The following is a 26,972-nucleotide window of genomic DNA, read 5'->3' as shown; positions in this document are numbered from 1 at the left end:
ATGCCAGAGGACTGTCTCAATTTGTAAAACTGTTTCTGCTAAGCCTGAGGACGTGAGTTCTACCTCTGGGTGATCCATACTACTCCTAGAACTTTTTTTTCTTATTTCTATACTTGGGCATTGACATATGCACACTCCTACATCAGGACATATATAAATTATTTTTAAACCTGAATAAGTCTCATTAAGGTCATTTGCAACTAAATGGCTCCATAAGTTTCATCAGTAGATCTCACATAGGGGAAGTAGATAAAAGACAAATGTAAGTTGTCCTCTCAGTGCTACATACATTTCCTCGCACAGGTGTAGACAAACAAATGCAGTTCAAACATTTTTAAGTGGATGAAAATGCCAGTAAAGAAAATAACCCAATTATTGAGAACATATAAAATGATTTGCCCATTTAAATTATAGAATTTAAAAAATAATTCTGTTCTTCAAAACATTTATTGTTCTTTTTTAAATGTGTGTTATCCTTTCACTTTCTGATTCCATTGTAGGTCACTTAGAAACCCATATTTCTGGACGTAGAGGTGCATGGATGTAATTCCAGCCCAGGGAGAGTATGTTGGGCCAATCTCTGTGAGTTTGAGGCCAGCTTGCTCCTCATGGTAATTTCCAGGACAGCGTATTTGGACACATCCTGGCTCAAAAAAAAATTCCAAAAGAAAAAGCATATCTCAAATTATGGATTTTTCATAATATAATCAGGCTGGACTGTGACAGGTTTCAACAAAAGCTTTTGTTATCTTTACTCACATCAAAAGAAATGTGTTAACAATGAAAAAAACGATATAGAGAGTACATTCATAGAGGTGTGTAAATCCATTGAATCCTTTGACAACCAGCTAGAGGGGACTTCCTTCACCTTCAAGTCACAGGAGACAGAAAGAGCAGTAGGACATCTTCATCACCACAGTTATGACATATTTGTGACCTGAAGAGTTGGCTCAGTAGTACTGGTCTTATTGGGTACCCAAGTTTGATTCCGAGAACGTACATCAGATTTGTCACATCTACCTGTATTTCCATGGACTTGAGTGCATTCTCCTTGCCTCTTAGAAAACCAGATATGCAAATGATAAAAAGACAGATATGTATGTGATTCCATATTGTAAGAAAGTCTTTATTTATGTGCCTGTTATCTTAGAAAAGAGTGAAATTTAATTTAAGTGCATAAGTTTTGCAAGTTAGTATACCATGTTCATACTAGGTAACAATGATGACCAGAATATGGTGTCTGATGCCCTGTGACTGGAGGTATTGTCAGTTGTCAGCTGTCTTGTGAGTTCAGCGAATGAGAGTCAGGCCCTGTGTATGAACAGGTAGTGTTCTCAGTGCTGAGCCTTCTATCCAAGCCAATGAACATGTCATTAATATAGTAAGGTGTGGATGGCTAATCTAAGTTCATCTTTACCTCAGCCCAGGTTACTCAGAAGACATATAAGATTGATAGCACCCAAAACTACTTAAGACTTGGTGCTCCAAGAATTTGTTTTTACTCTTCCTCAAATGATATTTTATTGGTTGAGGAGCAGAGTACACAGACATTTCAATTCTTGAAACATACTCAAACTCTTAAGAGTCATACATTGTGTTCATGTATCCAAAAGAGCCATGTGTTGTTTTTCTTTGAACTTATTCTAGTGATGGTCCATCCTAAACTTGGCAAGTTTTCCCTAAGCCTTTACATAACAATCAAATACTTGCAATTATCAATTCCATTGACTCAGTTTTATGCCACATAGAGTTCAAATTCAAAATTTCTCATAGCACATTTTCACAAATGGTAGAAAAATGGACAGCATGAACAGAGACAGTTCTGACGAGGCAAGAACCAAGGAGTGGGTTTTTAGGAAACATTTCTACTAGAAATATGAGAGCAGCGGGGCGGTGGTGGTGCATGCCTTTAATCCCAGCACTCGGGAGGCAGAGCCAGGCAGATCTCTGTGAGTTCAAGGCCAGTCTGGGCTACCAAGTGAGTTCCAGGAAAGGCGCAAAGCTACACAGAGAAACCCAGTCTTGAAAAACCAAAAAAAAAAAAAAAATATATGAGAGCAGATATAACTAAGAATATTCTGGATACAAATGCATGACCAAGAGACTTCAAATTTCATTAAGAATCCTTTGTGTTGTACGATATAAAACTAGCCCCGTATACCAAATATTATGGTGACCCCTGAGACAGTCACATTCTCTCCTGATTCACTATCCTGATATTTTCAGATTGTATTAAAAAAACAAAAACTGTCAAGTGTTTTAACTTCGCAAAAAATCATTTATGCTTAAAATATGAGATGAAATGGGATTCCCTCCCCCACCATTTAAAAATGTTTCTAGAGCTACTAAAAAACACATTTACAAAATAGTTGGTTAAAATATTCCTCTGGATTTTACAAGTAGCGAGGCTGGGATACTGACAGATATGATGGATGGTTAGTCAGACTTGGCTTCTTTCTCTTCTACTTCAGAGACTGGACTCTGTTTTCAGTGTCTCCACTTTCTGCTGGCAGATCTGTAGTTGTTGGTCAGCTACTTTAGTCTGTTGCCTTATGCTTTCCTCTTCCTTTTTTTTGCACTCTTCTGTGTGATCATTTATCCCCTGGCCCTTTCCAGTGTTGCATCCACCTTGGCAGAGGCAGGTTTGGATAAGAGTCTCATGAAGCATCACTTGGGCTCTGACTTCACCACTCCTTCCTCATGGGCAATGATTGTGGTGTCACTGGATAGGAGGAACGTCTGATGTTGAACCTGTCATGGTGCTGCACTGCCTTAGCTGCTACCACGTGAACTGCAGGGGCAGTGGGAGAACTGGTCCAAGAGTTTTCTAAACCCAAATGTCCACAAAATGAGGGGAAAATACAAAGACTACAAAGAGGAGAGGAACTGACACTAAAAGTTTCTAAAAGATGTTTGACCATTTAATCCAAGCCACAAGAGTGAGATTATCTCCAATGTGGTAAATAGGTAGCAATTGGAGCACAGAAACTCATATGTCAGGTGTTCCCCTCCTTGAGTTGATTCCTCCTGTAAGGAGAGAAAAGGAACTTGCAGGCATAAATGTAGAGAGCGGTGCACGGCCATGCCTCAAAGATGGCGCGGAGTCTGGCTTCTGCCTTCCGATGGCAGAAGCTCCTTATTTGGCTAAGGCTAGGATCTGGCTTGCTTCTGCACACCTGGACCTAATCTGGCTTGCTTGTGTATGTCTGACCCTAGCGGCATTGTCCACGTGGCACCACGGAGTTGATTGCCCAGTGGCTATAAAGGGCGTGGGCTGACTTTCCCAGGGGAGTGACTGTGGGAGTGACTGTGAGAGTGACTGTGGGGGTGACTGTGAGTGAGAATGAGAGAGAGAGTGGGAGAGTGAGTATGAGAGAGAGAGTTAGAAAGAGAGTGAGAAAGAGAGTGAGAGAGAGAGAGTGAGAGTGAGAGAGAAGAAGAAAATGACTTTCCCCGGGGTCAGAAGATTGTTCAAGTTTCCTGAATAAACTGCTTGGAGGAGAGCCTGGGGTTGTGTCCTCCTTGCTGGTCGAGGCGGAACCCTTTTAAGGCTCAGAACTCTTCGCAGTGAGGGCAGTGCACTGGTAAGTCCCCAGGTAAGGCGGGGATCCGTGATAAAAGCGGGAAAATTAAGTAGAGCTGCAACAAAAGCAGACGGAAAATTAAGTAGAGCTGCAACAAAAGCAGACGGGAAAATTAAGTAGAGCTGCGACAAAAGCAGACAGGAGAATTAAGTGGAGCTGCGACAAAAGCAGACAGGAAAATTAAGTAGAGCCGCGACAAAAGCGGACAGGAAAATTAAAAATAAGGCATAGGGTAGTAATATAATGTAGGAAAAACTTAGAAAGTGTAAGATTGTGTAGGAAAAAATAAGTAAGGCAACTAGACAGAAAAACTCTTCAATTTTCTACCTTTGGGGGCTCTGAATGCAAACTGGGGGAAAAAAAATCTTTCTTTGGGCTTTACGGGTAGTAAAAAAGCTCTTTGAGCTTACGGGGAAGAAAAGGTTTCCTATGGAAGCTTTTGTCCTGGGGACAGCTGAAATGCAAAGTCCAAGAGGCAGGAGAAATTGTTTTCTCCCTGAGGCAAAAATGGGGGTGTAAAAAGCCAAAGTTTAAAGTTGCGAAGTTTTGGGAAAAGTTGGTCTTTCTCTCTTGGGGAAAAAAAATCTTTCTCTTAAACTATAAATCTTTTCTTGGAAAATTTTGGGGAAAAATCTCTCTAAAAAGCCTTAATCTTAAACTAAAAGCTCTCAAACTTAAAAACTAAAGCCTTTAACTTTCTCAGAAGGACAAAAATTAGACAGCAAAACCTAAGTTCTGACTTTCAAGTCTTAAAAATTCTCCCTGCAATGCAGGAGGCAGGGACAAGTTCCTAAAAACCTCTTCTGAGTCAGAACACTGTCTGGGGAAAGAGCCCAGCCAGGGCAGAACAGAACTATCCAGGAGTAAAGCTTTCTTTTCTGTCAGAGAAAGCACCTCTTTGAGAAAAGCTTTGTTTCAACTGACTCCCATGAGATGAGGGAGTGTAGCCCTGAGGGGTGATTGCCTCTGGCATAAGCTCTGTCCTTGGGCACCCAGACAAGCAAATGCAACCCACTGGGGGACTGGGCCAGATGAAGGTCTGATAAGGCAAAACACCTGTCCTAAAGGGAGTTTAGAAATGGCAAAAACCTCCCTTGTTAGATTTTCAGTCTGTAAGCAAACCACACAGACCCCGAAAACAGAAACAGACAAAAAGTAGCAGGGAAAGCCACCACTGTAGTGTCGGAAACTGTTTCTGGGGTAGAGGGGATAAACTGAGACCAAACTGGGAACTGTCTGGGAGAAAGACTCTGAAGAAACAGAAAAGGGACATAATCCTCCCCAGAAAAATATGATCTGAAAAAGCTGCTAGAATTTGAGGCAGATTCGGGGGGAGAAAAAAAAAAGCCCCTACTTCCAAAGGCAGCTAGCAGAGGTACAGAGCTGCAGATACCTGAAGCTCTGCATCTGGGGAAGGAAGAAACAAGCAAAATGAGAATAAAATTAGTGGGAGAAAATCTCTCTGAAGGAGCTATGGAAAAGCTGTTGTACATGATCTTGTTTTTCACTGACTGGCTAAGACAAACACAAGCCCCGAGGAAAGTTGCTATCAGAAATTGCACACCCCAATGTGCACTAATGAGGCAGGTGCAGTTCTGATTTGGGGGCCAGTGTCAAATGAAGGAGAGACACCTGTTAAAGCCAGCTGAGGAGAGACCAGAAACCTCCCAATGTCCCATAATTGCAAATGTAAAATGCTTGTTCAAATCTCCTGTTGCAAAAGCAAAAAACTTTGTTCAAACCTCCCGGGCAAGAATTTGTAAGCAAGTCTGGTAAAAAAAGAACTTAGAAGTTGACTCTCAGACCCAAAAAGAACTATGGGAAATGACTGATATAAGGGACTGATATTATTATAGACTGATATAAGGGAAATGCATTCTGGGAAAGGTAGTTTTTCCACTAAAAATGGCGACATTGCCCTGAAACACTTTTGTCAGCTCGAAAATACGTTCATGGTAAACTTAAAATACAGCCTTTAAAAGAATAAGAAAGAAAGTCATCTAAGAGTTTAAGTATCAGTTCCAATGAAAAATTGAAAGGATACAAAGCTAGGTGCTTCGCGGTTTGGGGCTCCATTGGTAAAATGCCTTATTTACCCTAATAGCTGTGCAAAGATTTTTTGGTAGTTGGATGACAAAAGCTACCTTTAAGAGCAAACAAGCTACTTTAAAATCCTTAAAGCAAGAGAGAGCAGTTTATAAAATGAACGTTGTCTTAGATATGAAGAAACTTATGTGAAATTAAAAATTATTTACCTCTTGAACAAACAGCCTGCAATGAGTGATTCCTTTGCAAATCTAATTAAGGGGATAAGAAACAAGTATTCAAAAAGAAATGACTGCTTTATAGATGGGAAACAAACTTCAGAAAAATTTGTCTTAAAAAAGCTTCACCTGGGGCCTGGAGAGATGGCTCAGTGGTTAAGAGCACTGACTGCTCTTCCAGAGGTCCTGAGTTCAATTCCCAGCCACCACATGGTGGCTCACAACCATCCATAATGAGATCTGGTGCCCTCTTCTGGCCTGCAGTCATACATGCTGTATACATAATAAATAAATAAATTAAAAAAAAAAGCTTCACCTGAAAGTTCCTTATAAGAAATCAATGCTAAATATTACAGCTGCTAATAACATCAGGAGTTAAAGCTAATGAAGTGAAAATACTAAATACAGTTCGGAGCTGTGCCACTTGTGGCTTTACTCGCTCCTTTAGAAAAATACTTTATATCACCTTATAGCTGTGCAGTATTTGGCAAAGAGCTTTACAGCAGCTAAATATGGTAATTTGACCCTCAGGGTGAAGTGAAGTTTTTCAGTGATAGAAACCTTTGTCTGAATTGAAGCACTTAGGGGAACTACAATGAATTTGGGTGAAGGGACAGCCTCTAATTAAAAACCGTCTACCGCTGACAGTGCATTTCTGCCGGTTCGGAATGGCTGAGAGAACTGGCAACTTTGGAGTGTGGTGTCATCCCAAGAATGTTACAGTCCCCTAACAACAACTATCACAATTCTATAACAACACTCACTAAATCCCAGTGCTTTATAACAAAGCTGACTATAAACTCCAAACTTTAGAAATGATGTACGTACTTCCTGTCTAGTTGAGAGAATCTAATAGAGACAGTGATAATAATTAAGAGTAAGAAGTAGAAAAAGATGAAAAATTCTGTCTTGTTAAATCTGTGTTAAGAAATCTTTAGGTGTTTGCTAAGTTAAATATATGGTAATGGTAGCCCTATATAAGTTTGTAAAATAGATCTATAGAGTTCCTTTAAGAATATAAGCTTGCCAGAAATATCTAAGGTAGTCTTAAGACATGTAGTAATAAGCTTGTAAGAAGTAAAGATACTAGTTGTAAGTGAAAGTTTAAATAAGAAATAAGATAAGAAGTATATAAGAAGTAATAAAAAATATATTTGCTAAAGTAGTTCTATAGTTTCAAAAGGTGTAAATGTTGATTGTGAATCTAAGCTTAATGTATGTGGTGAAAGAACCTGAGATACAGAGCTAGTGTCCTAGGAGATTGCAAAGCAGGCAGTCTGAGCGGTTTTCAAAAGCTCCAAAAGCTGCTAAGAAACTAAGAATGGTAGATGCCAGAACCAGCACAACAAGGCATCCGCAGCTGAGATCTGTGGAAAATCAATGCAACACAGAAAAACCTGAGCTAACAGCAAAAATGGTGTGGTTTAAAATTACTGACTCCGCAGATGGGAGTACAATTAGTGGAGTCTGATTTTAAAGGCCCTTTGAAGCCAGGCACGGTGGGTTTATTGATAGGAAGATCCTCCACCACCATAAGAGGTCTTAATCTATACAGCCCTATGAAGGGCACGGTGAAGTGGAAAGATATCCTCACAGGTAGCTGGCATGGCCCCGATCCCGTGCTGACATGGGCGGGAGATTCTGTTTGTGTTTTCCCACAGGACCGGCTAGACCCTATCTGGGTACCTGAACGATTGGTGTGACAGGCCCCTCAGATGGAGAGATGTGATGACACCCCGGAATCTGGTGTACCTGATCCTGATAGCCCTGATTCTGACAAGCGTGCCAGCAGGAGCAGCTGATGATCGACTACTCTGGGCTCTTATAAAAGCCTGGCCATACCCATAACATCATATTCTAGTGTATTGCTTTATTTTTGAGTTGACTTGCTGCAGGAGCAGAACCCAGATCCCGTGCAATGAGATCATTGCAGTCAACTCCACCCGTGTGCACCTGGCCTATCACTTTTTTAAAAGAGTGGGAGGGATTAGGTGCCCTGGCAGGCCTACTGGTACTTGTCTCCCTGATGTGCCTGTGGTGCATTGTTCGTTTAAGGGTTTCTCAGCAGTGCAATGCAGTCATGATTATCCAAGCCTTTACAGCCATAGAGGCTGCACAGTCTCCCCAGGCCTGGCTGGCCACATTAAAAGCTTGATCGCGCAGGATGCGAGGCTAGTGCACTGCACTTGGGTCTAGCTGTATTGCAAAACCCAAGAAGAGCAAGTCTAATTGCATGTGGGTTGATGCCCTAATTCCCACCTCTGCAAAAAAGGGTATCGGATAGGTCAAGTGTTCTCTGGGTGGATGACACCTGGACTAACACCAGTACAATGTCCAAGTTGTATTTTGGCAGAGATTAGACCGCTGCTCTTGCCTGCTGCTTAAAACAATAACGGGGGAGCTGTAGAGAGCCATGCATGGCCATGCCTCAAAGATGGCGCGGAGTCTGGCTTCTGCCTTCCCGATGGCAGATGCTCCTTATTTGGCTAAGGCTAGGATCTGGCTTGCTTCTGCACATCTGGACCTAATCTGGCTTGCTTGCGTATGTCTGACCCTAGCGGCATTGTCCACGAGGCACCACAGGGTTGATTGCCCAGTGGCTATAAAGGGCGTGGGCTGACTTTCCCGTGGGGGTGACTGTGAGTGAGAATGAGAGAGAGAATGGGAGAGTGAGTATGAGAGAGAGAGAGAGAGAGTGAGAAAGAGAGTGAGAGAGAGAGAATGAGAGTGAGAGAGAAGAAGAAAATGACTTTCCCCGGGGTCAGAAGATTGTTCAAGGTTCCTGAATTAACTGCTTGGAGAAGAGCCTGGGGTTGCATCTTCCTTGCTGGTCGAGGGGGATGCGACACATAAAGTCTCACTTATCTGAATGGAATCATTTTCTGCTTCCCTGATGCCTGCAAAACATTCAGTTTGGAGCTCTGAATGGTGGTGAATCTAGAAGTCACCCCTGTTATGGGGAGATCCTGAAACTTGAACTTAAGTCTGTCTAAGGCTAAGGCAATCAGGCATCTACAAAGAGTTGTGGAGTTTTGAAGAATTTTTAGGTATGAGCTTTTGGGTGTGAAAGCCCAAGGTTCAAATGCCAGAGCAATGCTTGAGCTGTACCTGAGGACAAGCTGGCATGGACTGTACTCAATAATCACTCAGCTGTGGGAGTGAGCTACCTCCATATGCTGGAAACCATGGTTGCTTATAACTCCAGTTCCAAGGGCTCTGATTCTATCTTCTGGTCTCTGCAGGTACTGCACAGAGACACAAGCAGGTAAAGACTCATATATATAAAACAAAGCTTAAAAAATGAAATTCTTGCTGGAAGTTGGTGATGCACACCTTTAATCCCAGAACTTGGAAGGCAGAGGAAGGCAGATCTCTGTGAGTTCAAGGTCAGCATGGTCTACAGAGTGAGTTCTAGTACAGCAAGGGTAACACAGAGAAACATGTTTTGAAAAACTAAAAAAAAAAAAAAATGAAATTAAAAGCCAGGTTCTGGAAGTGCATAATCCCAGCACCCAAGAGGCAAAGGCAGGTGAATCTTTAAGTTCAAGGCAAGTCTGATATTCAGAGTGAGTTCCAGGAGGGCCACTAGAGCTACAGAAAACACAAAAGAAAAATGAAATTCTGTACAGTAATGTCACAGCCTTGAGATAGACAGCAGTCAGGGCTTAGTTAAAATGAACTTGTTCTGGTCCTTCATAGAAGCATTTGTGGTCTTCTGAACGAGCTTACTTGTAGGCAAAAGAAGCCTTATTCTCAGGTTAGAATAGCTTAGAATAGCTGTTCATTAAGACCACCATTCACAGTATGAATAGGTGACATTCCCATGCCTGTTTTGTATTTGTGTTCTGTACTTTCTGTGAGAATTGTGGCATTGATACACTCTTTAAATGTATCTCTTAGGTTATACATTATGATCTATTTCTCTTTTAAATTATGCATCATGATATATTTATGTTTATATCATACTGTGTGATCTAAAAGATAATTTTGCTCTATAAATCTCCATCTGCCTAAGTGGCTAAACTTGCATTCTCCTGGCCCTATTTAAATTGTTCAATATGCTACCTCAGGCAAGACTTAAGAGAAACTTAAGGATGACAGCACACGTAGCATGCAAAGTCTGTGCCAGAATGGCTTCTCTTTTGACATTAACTACCACTTGATGCCTGCTGTTATTTAAGATATTCTTGTTCATTAAACTTTTAGGTGTGTGGAATAATTTATCCCTGGGGAGGCATATTCTCTAAAAGCAGTACCTCCAGCCTTGTAAAAAAATTTCTGGACAAACATTCTTGTGTTGGATCAGGTAGCCATGAGCACAATATATTTCATTGTGTGGTCCTTATGATTAAACCACTTACAATTTTAGATTGAAGAACTCAATTACCACTGAGATTTTAAATTAAAAGTTTGGGTTATGTAGTCAACTGTAGCTAGAGTTTTCCTGCCTGGCCCACAGTCAGGACAAATCTTTGTCACCCACCAGTCCCACAGCCGCTCAGACTCAACCAAGTAAACACAGAGACTTATATTGCTTACAAACTGTATGGCCATGGCAGGCTTCTTGCTAGCTATTCTTATTGTTTAAATTAATCCATTTCCATAAATCTATACCATGCCACATGGCTCGTAGCTTACCGGCATCTTCACATGCTGCTTGTCCTGGCAGCGGCTGGCAGTGACTCTGCCTTCCTGTTCTTTCTTTTCTCCTCTCTGTTAGTCCTGCCTATACTTCCTGCCTAGCCACTGGCCAATCAGTGTTTTATTTATTGACCAATCAGAGCAATTTGACATACAGACCACCCCACAGCAGTCAACTGTCAATTTGAGTAACAGGAAAGAGATTTTTGTGTGCCCGAATACTAGAATAGAAGGGCAAATTTATTGTGTACACTGCTGGGTTTAACATGGTAGGCAAACAGCTGCAGAAGTCACCATTCTGAAATAGGACCTGATTGTGGCAGGATCAGTGATATTTTTAATTCCCCAGCATGTATTGAACCAAATCATGTGAATGAAGGCAGGCTAGATTTTGGGTGTGCAATTTGGGAAGTTTAGCTTGAGTCCATGAATATTGAATTTTGAACAAAGAACTCTCCTTTGCATGTGCAGATACTTTCAAACCTGCTTGCCATGATTTTTTTCATTAGCTATAGCTGTGTGTGACATGTCACAGGTCTCAGCAGCTAACTTTGCACATAGGGGCATGGTGATATGATATCTTATTAATACTACTCCCTCTACCAGAGAATTGTGTACTCTTTTTGAAAGTCAGTAGAGCCATGTGTTTTTTCAATTCTGTTTATTTTTTTAAAAAGACAATTATTTGTTTCACTGTTAAAATTTGATTTTGTTTAAATGCATCTCTGCTCTAATCTCTTATTTTCTTCTATTCTCCATTTTTTTCAGGTCATTAATAATTTCTTTCCATTTTTCTCAAGTGAGTTGATTATTTCTGTTTAGAGCAATGTCTCTTGTTACTTAGGCTTGCCTCACACTATGTAGTTGAGAATTGCTTTGAACATCTAATTCTGCTTCTGCTGCCCAGTGTGGGAAAGAAAGTTCTGCAAACTGCTTCAAGACTGGACCTAAACTGGTCATTGTGAAGTAAAAATAGACCAGTAAATGAGTGTCCTCCAACTTCTCTTGATTGTATTGCAAACTTCCATATGAAGAGGGACCTGTGTAAGAATTGAGTTCACTGACCAAATTTAAAGCAGGTGTACTCTACTTACCGAATGGGATGGGTAAGAAGAAGCATAAAAGCTCTCTTCCTTTGACTGTACCTCACATTAGAAGTTAAGTAGTGAGGTGATCAATTCTATGTATTTTAGATGATTATTAATTGTTCTGACTGGCCATTTGCATTCACAGAACAGGAAATCAAGAATCTGGATAAAGAACTGAACTTATCACAAAACCAAACTACTGTAGTTACACCACTTTCACCAAAATAGAACTGGATAATATGGTGTACCCTACCTAAAGAACAATTATTTTACAGGTTTAAGATGAACAACCTGAGAGAAAATGTGTGACTAATACATGTTGTGCTCTAACACAAATCGCTAGTCTCTGAAACACATTGCCATGTAGCTTGTTTCAATTTTTGAAAATAATTTTTGGGGATTATATTACATCATTTGCATTGCTGCTTTTCTACTTCTAAGCCTTTCCATAGACACTTCATTGTTTTTTAATTCATGGACTCCTTTAACAGCAGTTACTGTTTTATGTGACTTAAGTTTGGCTACAGAATTTCTGAGCTATGAAGGAAATGGTAGCCTGCACTGGCCAGTGACTGTGTAATACAACACACACCTCTTGGAAGGGGAACAGAAAGTGCTCTGAGAGACTGGAATAGCTTCTACCAAAATAGACATTTCCCAGACTAGAGTCCCATCTGCTCCTAGGGTAGAATCCAGAGCTGTGAAGCCCTGTGCTGCCTTAGTCATTTGATCTTCCCTTATCTAGTAGAGGAGCTGCTACTGTCCTGAGGCCCTGTTGGAGACAAGCTATTGAGCAACTTTGGGCAAGCCTAGCAATCAGGAGAACCAGTGGGAGGTAGATTATGAGTTTTTTTCAAGGGTTCTCCTCTAATTCAGTTATAGGGAACCGTGAGGTAAACCATAAGCCATGCTATAGTGAGTAGGGGTGCATTGCCTTCCATAGAGGAGGAGCAGGATGTCTGAGCTGTCAGATCTACAGGGAGTTGAATGGATCTTGTGACAGACTGCTTCTGTTGGAGAAGCAAAGAAAGAAAGAAAACTGTCACCATGAGGCATTCTCAAAAAAATGGAGGGTTGGCTGAACGAGAGTTTTCCTAGCATGTGTGAGTCCTATATTCAACTTTATCATGAAAAGGTAAAAACAAAAATTTGAGCTAGTGAGATGGCTCAGTGTGTGGGTAAAGGTGCTTGCCCCCAATCTTGGATCTGCAGGGACAATGTGGTGGAGGGTGAGAAACAATTTCCAGAAGTTGTCCTCTGACAGCTCTATGGACATGTTGACTTGAAACCTGTCTCTAATAAAATAAAAATGTCATGTGTTAAAATGTCACCATAAAACTCAGTATTTGCACAATCAATGCTAATTAAAATGTTTCAGCCAGGTGATGGTGGCACATGCCTTTAATTCCAGCTCAGGAGGCAGAGGGAGACAGATCTCTGAGTTTGCGGCCTGGTCTAAAGTCCAAGTTCCAGGACAGTCAGGGATACATACAGCTACTCTGTCTTCAAAAAAAAACTAAACCAAACCAAAAATTAAATACATAAAAATAAATGTTTCCAAAGCATATCACTAATAATTTCAGAGTGAAAATGCCATGTTTTGTAACCAAGTACCAATTGTAAATATCATGCATGAAGCCCTTTAGGAAACTGGAGAATAGCCACATGGTAAGGCAGGACATGGTGTTCAGGGCCTAGATGACCCTCAACATCAGCACACCCTTGACACTGACTCATGATTCCACAAAGTCAAAACATGGGAAGGTTCTGAACTCTCACCTGGAATATGAAAAGCCTGGGTTACATCTCCACAGGCCTGTGAACACACATGATCAACAAGCAGGGTTAGATATTGTAGCCCAAGACCTTAATCCCAGCCTTCAGGCAGAAAGAAGCAGGTGGATCTCTGAGTTCCAGGCCTGTAAGGACTATGTTGAGAGACCTTGTATGGAAAAGAAAAAGAAAACTGCATTATGGAATATTGGTCTTTTTGAAAGCAAATCAAGAAATTCTGCTCATCAAGAAAAAACTGCTGGTTGCAAATGCTGGCAAATGGCTATAAACAAACCCTTAGACTGTAGTGAGAAAATATTCAACTTAGAAAATATTTGAACAGAAAAGTCAGCAATGATATGAGAATATAATGACCAATAAGTGGGGCTGTGGAGACACTCGGAGGGTTTGAGCAGTCACTCTGCAATCCTGAGGACCTGAGTCTGAATCCTCAGCACCTACATAAAAACAAATCCTGGAATGTCATGGAAGCCTCTAAGCCCAGCATGGATGAAGGAAATAAATGTATCCTGAGAGCATATAGTTCAGTGAAACCCTGTCACAAAATGAAGATACATGTTATTTCTCTCTGGTATCCATGTTTGTATATATGGTTGTACAATCTGGCATGGTCACACCTGTGACACACACACACACACACACACAAAGACAAGCAATGGGTAGAGGGCAGTGCCCACAATCAACTGATGTGGAGATGGCAACTGAAATTAGAGGAGAAACTGGAGCACCTGACCAAGAAGACTGCTCCAGTGTACCTGAGGGAAATGGGAAATGGTGTGGTAGTTTGAATAACCACTGGGTAGGTTTGATTACAGTACAACAAGGATCTTTACGAGGCAGCTTCTGGGAGAAATGGAAACAAAATACAACATGAGCACCCTTAATCCAAGACCTGAAATCAGGAATTCGAGAACACTGAATTTTAGATACAGGTGTCCCTGTGCCTCATTATAGGAAATGCTGCTCAACTGGAAGTGGCTTTACTCAGGACATGGAGATAAGATCCTCCAAGAATCCTCAACCAGTCAGAGGACACCACCCTGGGCCACACCATCTGAGATCCACTCAGCCTCAGGAGAAAGCTGCAGGCGTTACCATGACAACATAGACACTCAAGACCCCAGTCAGATCCAGGGGCCATCAGCTGGGGCCTGGAGGAAAATCAGCTGCAGGGTTCTGTTGATGCACCAGACCCCAAATTCCTACCAGCCAAGCATTCAAGGCAGCATCAGCATCATGAATAGAAGCAAAGATAGTCAGCTTGGGGAAACTGTCTGCTGAGTGATGTGAAAATCCTTTTCCTCAAGGCGGACATCCAGTCACAACACCACCCTCCCCAAGGCACAGTCTAGGCAGAGGCAAACATAACATTTGGATTATCATAAACCAAGATTCGAGCAGGGGATGACCTTGCCTGTGCTCATAGGTGAGCCCTGACTTTGCCAGACAACAAGAAAGCCTATGCTCCAGGGGTGAGGTGTCACCACAGGAATACACTTGCAGCTGACTGATATCTCCAGGACACTCCTTAACCTGAATATGTGTTCCCCATTCTCGATAAGCATTGCAGCTGAAAACATCATACAGGAAGTTCCAGAAATGAACACCACCAAACTTATACCTTTTACACCATTCCAGTTGGGATAGCAAAATCTCTCATGCCAGATGTGCTTGTGACCTCCACCAAATGCCCACTGTCAGTGCCCATCACTAAGGAGCCTCTTGAGTTACAGAAGGGATGGTGCTGGAGGACAGACTTAACAGAATAGAGGCCCCCAAAAGCAAAAGGACCCACAAATGAGATGCCAGCACTCATCATGGAGACTGTCTAATGCTGAGACTCATGACTATGCCCAAACCTGGAGGCCACAGGTACTTGGTAAAGGTCCAAATAGTGTCCTTCTGGATGTGGCAGTGGCTGTCCATGTACCCTTCACCCCCATCCACTCACAGTGGCTTCAGGAGTAAAGGACTCGATTATGTTCTTTGTTTTCCTCTTGTGTTGCCGGAATCTGGACTCAACACAGTGTTTGTCCTAGAACATGAATACTGCACCATGAAGACACAGAACATGACCAGGACCACACAATGGAGAGCTATGGACACTGGCTCTTCATGCTCAATGACAGGAAAAGCATCAACCCTTCTGTTACCTGCACACTGGCTCCTTCAGTCTCCCCAGGTATGCACAGGGCAGCTACTGCATGTAGTAACCTTTAAAGGATACTTAGTGTTTACAAGACATTGACAGAATGCCTCTTGTATGCAGGTGCTTGGAAAAAGAGCAAACATCAAGTAAAAGATAGAAACATCCTAGAAAGTGAAAGCTAGGGCCACTGGGATGGCTCATTGGGTAGAGGGCTTGCCATCAAACCTACCATCTTCAGTTCAATCCCTAGGATGCAAGTGGAAGGAGAGAAACAACTCCCAAAAGCTACACTCTGACTTTCACGTATGATTCCATGGTATCTCCCCACCACATCACATTGTTGTAACACAGTGAGCGGGGGAAAAAAGCAAGTTTGGGAGAAAAAGGTTTTTGGCCTATACATCTATATCACTGTTTATCATTGAAGGAAGTCAGAACAGGAACTCAAACAGACAAGGAAGCAGGAGCTGATCCAGAGTCCATAGAGGGGTCCTGCATACTGGCTTGCTTCCTCTGTGGTGACTCTAGCTTTTGTCAACTTGACATAAAACCAGCTAGTGTATCCCTAGAAAAACTTGGCTGACTGCTGAGATCTTGATTTTCCTGGCTTCTTATTCTTTAAATCAGCAGAGAAAAAATATTCCCTTCCTGTCACCATCTGGCCTGGCCCAGCATGAGGCCAGCAAGACCTAACTATAGCACAGCCTCACCCATGCCCCTTTGATGGCCCTGATTTACTCATGGTTGCATTCTTCCTCCAACTCTGCAGTCCCTCCCTCATTTCTATTTTCCCTCATCTCCTAGGCTCATCGCTTTAGTCTTCATCAGGATGGAGATTGTCTTGGGAAAAAACGGACTCCCTGCCCTGGGAGACTCTACAGCCCCCATTATGCTTAACCCCCACATGGCCCCTTGGCTCTGGGAACTCTTGGGCTGCCCCAGCTCCACAGATACTGCTTGCTGCTCCCTTTCACCTGCACACTACTTCCCAGCTGTGCTTCATGTAAGCACTGTAAGATCTCTGCTCTCATTGCCTGTTCTCCTATGGTCCTTTGCTGTGCTTCAGATACTGTGTTGAACTTTCTGATTATAGCAGAACCCACCTTGGCACTGATCCTGAATCCAGCAGCCACTAGCAGCGTAGATCATGGGGCCACTGGCAGCTTTGTGCCCTGCACTCAGAGCTCCTTCCTCCTTAAATGGTCACTCCAGGCTGAGACACACTGATTTACTTCTGGGTCTTTCAAACCAAAACCCTCCATGCATCTGAACACTCCTGGGTCCAGCCCCTCAATGCAAACCAGTACCTTCTGCTGCCTTCCTTGCCCTGCCTCTTCTGGCACAAATGCCCCATCAGAGCAGCCTGGGTCTCTCTGGGTTTCTGGTGTGCCATATGGCTTTCCTCCCATGGATGGGTATGTCTGCATGTATGATTTATGTCTGCAGTTGGAAATAGATGCAGTGCCTGACTGTGTTGCCCAGTCTGGCCTCACATTCCTGGTTTCAGGAGATTCTCCTGCTTCCCAAGTACTTGGATGACAGATATGTGCCACCATGCTGGCTAGAAAATAGGTGTGATCAAAGACATATAATTAATGTTCTCGCTACTTCCAACAGTCAAGACACCAACATTCTGAACGTATAGCCATCTTGAACTATGTCTGACAGTGGAGGACTCCATGAACACACTGTCACCCTCAAGACATGGCTTTGTTAAGCAAACCAGGTAGCATGCATACATGTCAGAGGTTAAAAACAAGAATGTCAGGCTGACATCACTCAATGGTTTGGTCCTCACTTGGCATGGTAAGCGTGCTAGTTCCTTCCCTGCCATCACAGTAAACAAACATCTACTGGGTATGTAGCTCTGTTAGCATCCTGGAGAAGTCCCATATAAGACCACCATCCATGTATGCAATCAGCAAGAATGCTTATTATCTCAAGAAAGTTTCCAGGATGCTGGGGCCTGCCATCCCATGTAAAGGCAAGATGGCAAATACTGTGAGAGAGATGTATGCACTCCTTTTAACCACAGCTGAAGGTGAGTGTCCAAGGAAGTCAGCTCATCTTAGATATGATTGACTTATGCTAGTGGCAATCATGTTAGTAACTTTTAATTTGCCAGGGCTAATTAGTTGTTGATCAGGCTATAGTTTTCCTATTTGGTACAGGCCTGGACAAGTTCTAGGCTTTGTCAATGATCTTCTGTCGAAGATGGCTGGCCTAGTATGCACTGAACATAGCACTAGCTCAGTGACCCAGGCCTGGTGTGTCCTATCTCCCTTGTCTTTGTGGTCAGAGGCACTAGTAATTAATTGTCCTTTTTTTATGGCTCCACCTCAGAAACTGCCTGTGCAGAATCAGGAAACTGAAATTGAGGTCTCACCTCTGAGAGAAGATTGATCAGCCTGTTATAGCATCTGCTTGGTCCTCTGAATCCCCCCTTGAGTAATGCATGATTTCAAATCTTGGAGATGTTTCTAATTGGTTAAAAAAAAACCAGAAAACAAAAAAACTCCATCATCAAGGTAGGATACTGTCATGGAGACTCATTGTACCAGGATGCAAGAGTTTTTTTCGTGATTTAAAATCTTAACATTAACACAGGGGTTTTAAGCCAGAAGTATAGCTCATCAGTTATCTTCTAGTGGGACTGTGAAGCTGGATCCCATTGGCTGGATACCTATGTGAGGTTGCAGAGTTGGGAATAGGCATGCAGACATTGTTCTAAACAGAGACCATTTTCCAATTACCAGTGGCAAAGTGAGTTTCCCCTTATTTGGTTGTGGTCATCTGCAAGCTTGTCATAGGTTTGGTCCAAGGGCTGACATTGGGATTTTAGCATCATCAGTTTAGTGGTATCCAGACAGGAATTATCATTGAGTTAAAGCATCAGTGATGCAAGAGCCAACAGCAATTAACAGAAGCAGAAGGGCCAAAAGCCTTTGATGGCTGGCAGAAGTCCTTATTGAGAAGAAACTTGGAAATGAGAATGAGCATCAGTAATTATTATTATTATTATTATTATTATTATTATTATTATTATTATTATTATTATTTGTTTTTCAAGACAAGATTTCTCTTTTTAGTTTTTGTGCCTGTCTTGAATATTGCTCTGTAGATCAGGCTGTCCTTGAACATTCCAACGGGAGAGGTGGAACAAGGGCGATGTATTGGCTTCTATAGTTACTTCCTGCTGACATTGGCATATTATTGTCAGGGCCTTGGAAGGCTAGAATATTAGTCAAAGGTAAGGAGGCAATTTAGAAACCTCTGGTTCATTGACCAGCTGAAGAAACAGCATTTGCGTCAGTTGGATTAGTTTATATCAGCTTTCATGAAGTTCAGGGCTCATACTCATATGGAACAGGTTGTCATTAACAATTGTTACCTGGATGTGTCTGTCAGCAAAGTGCAAACCTGTTGAGACAGATATAAACTACAAACAGAAATTAAAATTTATGACCTTATTTGGAACTTTTAGACCCATATAATGCAAACCTTTATGTTATCAGACCTTAATATTTCTCAGACCCTTGTCAGGACCTGTAAAACAATACCTGAATAGGGGAGTGTGGATTAAGAAAAGACAGATAGGAAAAACAGAGACATACAAGAAAGACAGAGACATAGGATAGATTTGGGAGGACTGTCACTGAACGCTGTTGTTTCCAGTTTACTGTACCCATTGCTTATATTCAGCTGAGCAATAGACAAGGGAGCATCAGCAAAGAATACTACATTGTTACAGACTTCTTTATATGAAGGTTCTTTGGGTTCAAGGAGCAATTAAGCCACTGCACTGCAACACAGATCTTAAAATGTCTTATTAATAAAAAAACCTAGAGCCAGATATTGGGGTAAAAGCTGAAAGATTAGAGAGGTAGATAGCAAGCTACTACATCTTAGCCCTATAAAATCCTCTGCCAAAGGAGAGAGTTAGCTCCTCTCTGCACCCTGCCTTATCACTTCCTCTCTTCAGAACCTCTCAACATAGTTATTGACTTTCAGTATGCAGAAAAAGTGATCCTACATATTGAACTGTAGAATTTATTCCTGATGAATCAGAATTAACTTTGTTATTTAGTCATTTACAAGAAATAATCAGAAACAGAAAGTATCCCTTATATATAACTCCATATGAATACCATATGAGTCTGTCAGGCCCTTTAGCACAAGAAAATGAGGAGATTGATCAACCATTGATAGGACATGTGTGGGAGGCCTCAGAATTTCATAAAAAAAATCATGTCAATAATGAGGTTTTAAAAAAGGATTTTTACAAAAAAAAATGATTTTTCCATAACCTGGAAACAAGCTAAGGAAAATAAATGGAAATGTCCTACTTGTTCACTTTACAATCAGACTCTGCTACCCACAGGATATAACCCAAAGGGCACTCAGAAAAATGAAATCTGGCAGATGGATGTGTTTCATTTTGTAGAATTTGGAAAATCGAAACATGTGCACCACACCATTGATACCTACTCAGGATTTCCATGGGCAACTGCTCTGAGTTTCAAAGAGGCTGATTCTGTAATCCAGAAATTGCTAGAAGTTATGGCCATCATGGGTATACCTGTATAAGTTAAACCTGACAATGATCTAGCCTATGTCTCTGGTAAAAGGAAACAGGATTTTTGCTTATTACAATATAAAACATATTTCAGGTATACCATGCAATCCTACAGAAGAAGTCATAGAAATAACAAATTGAACTCTAAAGGGTATGCTAAATAAACAATAAGGAGCAAAAAAAAAAAAACCCCAGAAATAGATTACATAATGCTTTATTAACTTTGTTTGTTCTCAATGCTAATAAGAAAGGAACAATAGCTGCAGAGAGACATTGGATAATAGAAAAAAAACTACAGAGTTAAATCAGCCTATATATTTTAAGGACGTGCTAACCTCAGAATGGAAACCAGGATATGTGTTATGTTGGGGATGAGGTTTTGCTTTTGTTTCTACAAGAGAAGATAAGCTATAAATACCATCACAATTGATAAAGGGCTGGGCGGTGGTGGCCCATGCCTTCAATCCCAGCACTTGTGAGGCAGAACCAGGTGGATCTTTGTAAATTCAAGGCCAGCCTGGTCTACAGAGCGAGGTCCAGGAAAGGCACAAAGCTACACAGAGAAACCCTGTTTCGAACAAAACCATAAAAAAAAATTTATGGGGTTAGGGATTTAGCTCAGTGGTAGAGTGCTTGCCTAGCATGAGCTAGGTCCTGGATTCAATCCTTAGCTCCACAAGAAAATGATAAAGGTTTGATTTGAACAAGACAGACTTCTTAATTAGAAGAGGTGATAGTTCCTCAACCAGCACGACCATCCAATTTAAAGTAACTTGGCCTAATGGTATTAAATCACACATAAATTTCATGTCTTCCTAAATGTTTTTTTTTCTGCTCTTCTCTACAAACACTTATCACAAATGTTTATTTAGTCTCAGTTCAATTAAAAATTAGCTGGGCGGTGGTGGCACACACCTTTAATCTCAGCACTCGGGAGGCAGAGCCAGGCGGATCTCTGTGAGTTCGAATCCAGCCTGGGCTACCAAGTGAGTTCCAGAAAAGGGGCAAAAGCTACACAGAGAAACCCTGTCTCAAAAAACCAAAAAAAAAAAAAATAAATTAAAGCTGGCTTTGGAGTTAGAGAATGAGTCTCTCCTTCTTTAAAGTGAAACATGTTAAAAAGAAAATGCACAATCTCTGTATCATGTCAGAAGAGTCAACTGATATGGGACAAAAGAAAGCCAAAATTAAGGGACGATTCTATTGCCACTGTTCTCATAATACTTTGGTTCTATTTTGATTATTTAAACTTTCTTTTAAGTATAAATTTTATATCAAAATTTATATATATGTATGTATATTTGTAACTCAACATAAATGCAGTTACTCTGAACCTGATACAAGAGAAAGTAGGAAGTAGTCTTGAATACATTGGCATAGGAGATCACTTCCTAAATATAAAACCAGTATCACAGTCACTGAGAGAAGCAATCAATCAATGGGACCTCAAACAGGAGAAGGTTTTGTAGAGCAAAGGACACAGTCAACAAGACAAAGCATCAGCCTACAGAATGGAAAAAAATCTTCACCAACCCCACATCTGACAGAGGGCTGAAATCCAGAATACATAAAGAACTCAAGAAATTAGACATAAAAATGCCCAACAGTCCAATTAAGAAATGGGCTATAGAGATAAACAGAGAATTCTCAACAGAGGAAGCTCAAATGTCTGAAAGACATTTAAGGAATTGCTCAATCTCCCTAATCAGCAGGGAAATGCAAATCAAAAGGACTGTGAGATACCACCTTACACCCATCAGAAAGGCTAAGATCAAAAACACTGGAGACAGCTTATGCTGGAGAGGATGTGGAGCAAGAGGAACACTAGTACATTGTTGGTGGGAATGCAAGCTTGTACTTTTCCATTTTGGAAATCAATATGTCGATTTCTTAGAAAATTGGGAATCAATCTCCCCCAAGACACAGCTATACCACTCTTGGGCATATACCCAAGGAATGCTCAACCACACCACAAGAGCACTTGTTCAGCTATGTTCATAGCAGTATTATTTGTAATAGCCAGAACCTGGACACAACCTAGATGCCCTTCAAATGAAGAATGGATAAATAAAATGTGGTACGTATACACAGTGGAGTACTATGCAGCAGAGAAAAACAATGACATCATGAGGATTGCAGGCAAATGGATAGATCTAGAAGAAATCATCCTGAGTGAGGTAACCCAGACTCAGAAAGACAAACATGGTATGTACTCACTCATAGGAGGATAATAGATGTAAAACAAAGGATGACTAGACTGCTACTAACAACTCCAGGGAGGTTACCTAGAAAACAGGACCTTAAGAAAGACACAGGGATCACCCAACAACAGAGAAATGGATGAGGTCTACATGAGCAAACTAGACATGAGGGGGGTTAATAAAGGGCAAGTGTTGGGGGAAAGAGCTTAGGGGAGCAGGAGGTCCCAGCTGGATCAGGAACAGAGAGGGAGAACAACGAAAAAGACACCATGATAAATGAAGACCGCATGAGAATAGGAAGAATCAAAGTGCTAGAGAGGTCCCCAGAAATCTACAAAGATACCCCCACAATAGACTACTGGCAATGGTCAAGAGAAAGCCCGAACTGACCTACTCTGGTGATCAGATGGCTAAACACCCTAACTGTTGTGCTAGAACTCTCCGCTAATGACTGATGGAAGCAGATGCAGAGATCCATGGCCTGGCCCCAGATGAAGCTCCAGGAGTCCAATCAGCAAGAGAGAAGAGGGTTTGTATGAGCAAGAGATATTCAGACCATTATTGGAAAAATCACAGGGTCACGTAGCCAAATGAATGGAAACACATGAACTATGAACCAATAGCTGAGGAGCCCCCAACTGGATCAGGCCCTCTGGATAAGTGAGACAGTTGATTAGCTTAAAATATTTAGGAGGCCCCCAGGCAGTGGGACCAGAACCTGTCCTTAGTGCATGAGCTGGCTTTTTGTAGCCTGGGTCCTTTGCTGGGACACTTTGCTCAGCCTGGGTGAAGGGAGTAAGGGACTGGACCTGCCTCCATTGAATCTACCAGGCGGAGCTGAATCCCCAGGGGAGTCCTTGCCCTGGAGGAGATGGGAATGGGGTATTGGTTGGGGGGGAGGACAAGGGGGCGGACTCGTACGAGGGAGAACAGGGGAATACATGGCTGATACATAAAATTAAATTAATTATTAAATTAAAGAAAATAAAGTGCTTCTCCCATCAAAGGGCTAAAAGAAAAAAAAATCTGTTTTTGCAAGATTTGCTTACTTTGACTTCTGCCCCCAGCATGTAACAGGATCCTCTTAAATTGTGATTTTTTTCAATGGATAAACTTTTACAACTATCAAACATATTCTGTTACAGAAGTTTATTTAAAAATTTTTCTCCCATTTAAATTGAGGTGGTTCACTTCCATTCAAACAAGCAAACCTTCCAAAAAAGTATAGCAAGACAGAGAAGAAAATATTAATAGCTGGACTCAATATATAAAACATGACTTCTTGTACGTCACCAAAATCGTTTATGTGCTTCTATTAAAATACACCAATGGGCACAGGTAGCATTTATTTCTTATTAGATTAGCCAGATAAGAATTAGAATTCTGAGATTGGAACAGGCAAACACAACTCTATATTTAGGATCAAACATGTTGATTTCTACCTTCCCTCTCCATCTTCTTTGCTTTTAGCATCTGAAAGTAGTTAATCAATAAAGAATATCTAGCTGGTGAGTCTTTCTAAATGGCAAAGGACAGGAGCTACACACAATATTTGATAACAGACATGAAAAGAAGTGTTAATTTTTTTTCAACCAAGTGAAGTGATTTTCTGCTCTAAAGCATCATTTTCAGCAATTTTTGTAAGTTTAATATCTGATTTCTCTTTTCCCAGAAAGAGATGTTCACCAAAAACAGATGTGCAGCTTAGCTCATATAAATGCTAGCTCATCACCCTCACCAAAAAAAAAAAACAAAAAAAAAAAAAAACCATGCAAACAAACAAAGTCCCACTTATGAAGGAAGTGATTTTATAAGTCATGCCTTGTGACAGCACCCATCTCCATGGTGCATCCCAACCCATCTTTCTCCAGGTAGAAGAAACTGACATGCAGAGAGGCTAAACTGCCAAGACACAACCAAGAATTTCCTGGGTGTTCCTGCTGTTCTGCCCTTATTTTGCACTCTATTCCTCAGACCTTCATTTTAAAGCTTTACCTGTGGTTATTTCAGATCTTATTCTCCTTGGATAGCCTTTGATGAGCCTCAAAAGGGCCTGTTACATGTCCTAGGAGGAGAAGGACAAAAATCAAAGTGACTTTTCACATCTGATAAGGTCTATTTACTTTCAAAGGAGGAAATTTGTCAAAGATCTGTTTACAGAAATCTTGTTGAAGAAGCACAGAAGTTAGAGTGATGCTGAGAAGTTTTCACAGGGATCTATGTACATCAGCCCTGGAGTTAATCTCCAAACTAAGGTAACTAGTGGACACATTGCCAGTCATTATTTATGGCCCTGCATACCTGGAATTTATGGTGTTACTCTGCTCTCAGCATTAAGGAGCCTCTTCTGACCTTCAAGGAAGGACATAGCATAAGATTGAAATTCATAGTCCAGGCAGTGAATTCAGACCCAATTCCCCATATCTGAAAATTTTAGTGGTCAGGAAATTCAAAGAAAAATACATTCATTGAAGTGAAGCTTGTTGTATATAACACATTAGAAGAATTTAGCATAATACTTGATATGGGAAGACAATATCAAGGGACATTTATTGACAGGGTATAGTAGTTTGTGAGTCTATGAGTGTCTCTGTGTTTTTGTAAAACTGTGACAGGGAAACACAGGTTGGGTTCAGGAGGAAGTAGGATCTCTTCTCCTGAGACAAATAAGGTGCTGTTGAGCATTTCATGAAAAAAACATCTCACTGACTTGTGAAAACCCCTCTGTCATATAGTCCTTTCTTAATATCTTTATTGCACTGAATTATCAGGCACAGCAACTTATAATGGGAAAAATTGATCATAGCCCACAATTCCAGGTAATAGTTCCATTTTTGGAAAATCAGGATAGGAACTCAGCTAATCATGTCACATCCACAGCCAAGAGCAGAGATTAAACAAATGTATTCATGCTACCTGTTTGCTTATGCTTATGCTCTAGCTTCTTCATATGTACACAGTATAGGTTGCAGACAATGAAATGATTCTGCCCATTTTAGGGAGTCTTATCTCAATTAACAATTAATAAAATCCCACAGAGACAAGTTCAAAGAAAAATCTGATCTATATAATTCCTCATTGAGTTCCCTCTTCCCAGGTGACTAGTTTGATTCAGTCTTATAATCAAAACTAAGAATCACACTGTCCCACCATCACTGCCAGAATTTGAGGAGATTTCTGCCTGCATTCAGAGCTGTGGTCCTCAACCTGTGTGGGTCGCCACCCCATTGGGCAGTTGCATATCAGATATACTGCACATCAAATATTTGAATTACAATTCATAACAGTAGCAAAATTAGGACTGGAGAGATGGTTCAGAGGTTAAAAGCACTACTTGCTCTTCCAAAGATCCTGAGTTCAATTCCCAGCAACCACATGGTGGCTCACAACCATCTGTAATGATATCCGGTGCCCTCTTCTGGCCTGCAGGGATGTGTGCATACAGAATACTGTGTATATAATAAATAAATAAAACTTTAAAAAAAACAGTAGCAAAATTAAAGTTAAGAAACAATGAAACAGTTATGTTTAGGGTTCACCACAACACGAGGAACTACTGTTCATGCTATTTAAAGATTTAAAGGGTCAGAAAATTGGAAAAAAAAATAACCATTGATTTAGAGTGTCCAGTGGAACTCAAGTGTCTATGTTGCTAACTATGAAGGGGCTTGCAAAGGATTTTCCTGAATATCCTTTGCTCTAAGGGAAACTCATGTTCTGTGTGGAAGACTCCAGCTATCTGGCCATCTTTACTACCCAGTAATAGCAGACCATTTTGAGCTACTGAACAGAGAGTACAACACCCACTACACACATGCTGATGACACAGATTTTAGTCTCACTGGGCTCCATGACCATATCACACTAAACCAAGGCTGTTCAAGGTGTCACACCACAGGCCCTGGGTTCCAGAAGCCTGCCCATTGACCACGGATAGATCCCTATCCCCTGTCTGGGTGCCTCCCAAACAGTTCGAGCCAAACAACCATCTTCTGTATCCAGAGGACCTAGTCCAGTCTCATGGGGGCTCCACAGCCACCAGTCCACAGTTCATGGGTTTCCACTAGTGTGGCCAGTCACCTCAGTTGCAGGTACTTATGATGAACTTTAGCATATATAAATTTCTATGATATTATTACCTTGTGTACATAAAATTTCAGTAGGAGATAAAGATTCAGATCTACACAGGGAAAGAACTGAAGGATATTCAATCAATCAGGGAGAGATCTCTGGCTTTGGATGAAGGGGATGCTGAAGGGCTTCCCTTTTATCCCAGCAGAGGCTCCTGCAAAGGACAACTTGACATCTAGTGTAAGGAAAGTTCTTAGCTATCTCAGTTCCCATGACATCTGCAGCTCTTTCTTAGACATTCTAATGTATCCTGGAGAGCCCTGGCATCCTCTGTGATGTCACTATGTTGTGGCAACACACACTGTCCTTGGGAAGTTTATTCAGTGCCTTCACCATTTACTGATGAACATGATAGCATACTGAAGAGTCTAATTCAGAAAGAGAATGGAGAGTTTAGAGAAACCAGAGAGTGACTGAAGAAAGCTGACCTTCAGTCTCAATGTAAAACGTCCAGAAAGAAATGGTCAAGAGAATCATGTAACGAGTTCTGTGCAAGAAAAGGGAATCTTCCTGGAGGAAGTGGGCTTGTGCTGAATCTTCCAGT

General features: G+C 41.3%; 1 long non-coding RNA gene across 1 annotated transcript; it reads right to left on the bottom strand.

Moving 5' to 3' along the window:
- Positions 1–23,431: 23,431 nt before the first annotated feature.
- On the bottom strand, positions 23,432–25,015 carry LOC131901425 (uncharacterized). The gene is made up of 3 exons (XR_009376534.1): positions 24,599–25,015; positions 24,293–24,362; positions 23,432–23,508 (listed from the first exon to the last, which is right to left on the bottom strand). It is a non-coding gene; the product is annotated as an uncharacterized LOC131901425 (long non-coding RNA).
- Positions 25,016–26,972: the final 1,957 nt, after the last annotated feature.

This window comes from Peromyscus eremicus, unplaced genomic scaffold (assembly GCF_949786415.1).
Source record: "Peromyscus eremicus unplaced genomic scaffold, PerEre_H2_v1 PerEre#2#unplaced_80, whole genome shotgun sequence".
NCBI lineage: Eukaryota > Metazoa > Chordata > Mammalia > Rodentia > Cricetidae > Peromyscus > Peromyscus eremicus.
The sequence above is the reverse complement of the archived record's forward strand: the minus strand, read 5'-3'. Positions and strand labels throughout refer to the sequence as shown.